The sequence below is a fragment of the Solanum pennellii genome, chromosome 8, assembly GCF_001406875.1.
Source record: "Solanum pennellii chromosome 8, SPENNV200".
Taxonomy (NCBI): Eukaryota; Viridiplantae; Streptophyta; class Magnoliopsida; order Solanales; family Solanaceae; genus Solanum; species Solanum pennellii.
The window spans coordinates 63,637,196-63,638,699 of NC_028644.1; positions in this window are offsets into that span (position 1 = coordinate 63,637,196).

Here is a 1,504-nt window from a genome sequence, read left to right on the forward strand (position 1 = left end):
TATATACATCACCATAGTAGTGATATAAAATTTTAAAAAAAAATTGCACCGGTGGGACCCGTTGTAAACAGATTATCTAATTATGTATCTTAAACTTCTACTCGCCTCTTTTGAAATTCTAATTATGTCATACGAATTAGGACAAAAAAAATATAATTTCATCAAGATACGCTCCTTTGTATGATTTTATGATGCTTTAAATTTCATATGCAACTTACACGCCAATGAGTTACAACAAGTCAACATTGCACAGTTTTGGAACTACTCAAGCAGACTATAAAAAATTTATTTTATTTTTTTAGAAAAGAACCATATTAATAAATAAAACCTACGACGATCCTTTAATTTTTTCAATTTATGTAATATATTTTCTTCTTTACTTACTTTTAAAATGAGAAAAAAAAGATCATGATACCTTATGATAGTTAAAAATAACCTATGTAATATATATATATATAACTTATTTTCGATAATAAATTTCAAAAAAATAATTCTTAATTAACTTTCCGTATTTAATTAAAGCACATTATATGAATTGTCTTTTCTTTGTTAAATGTGGTGTAGAGGCCAAAGAGGACTATTTGTGCAGCTCACATTAGTCAAACTCTAAAGGCATTGATATTGCAAGTAGTTAGGTATAGTAATTATGCATGAAATTAATTGGGTTACTGAACTCTCTCCTTTCGTCTTAAATTATTTGATATAATTTATTATTATATTAAAAAAAGTATATTATTTCTATCATTACAACTAGTTTAACTTTTTTTTCTCTCTTAGTAAAATAATTTTACTTTTACTTTATCTTTTTAGAGATAAAGAGAATCCGTATTTACAAGAATGTTACTCATCGATGTATGACTCGATCAAGAGTACCTGGCCACAAAATTATATAAAACTTATTTTAGACGATTAATTTGAAAATTCATTATTTCTTATTTAAATTGTATGTTAAATCAAACGATTTTATTAAAAAAATAAAATAATATCACATAAATCGAAACGAAAAATATTTTAACAATAAAAACTCTCGTATAGATTAAAAATTTAAATCATGTGGGGCGCATAATAAAAAGTATTGGCTCCTACTATCATTTAATTATCAATGATGTCCGATCCATAAAAATAATGTGTGAGTTTTGATATTGAACATAAATTTTCTCTGAAAAGTATTTTAGTTGTCTAGTTCATTATAATAAAAATGATCATTAGCGGTAATTAATTAACTATTGCTAAATATGTATTTTTAGCGGCAATTGTCACTCTTTGTGTATGTCCCTAAAGCCTTTAGCGATATTGGTTCTAATGACACTTAACTAATGCCGGTAAAGACTTTAGCACTTTTTATTAATTTCAATATTTAATGTCGCTAAAAGTTATTTTTGTTGCAGTGATCCTTCTATAGAAAGAAACTTGAGTTGCATTTGACCTAATATTTGTAGACGACAAAATTTTAAAATTTGCTGCATACATTACTTTCAAACATTAATATATATATATATATATA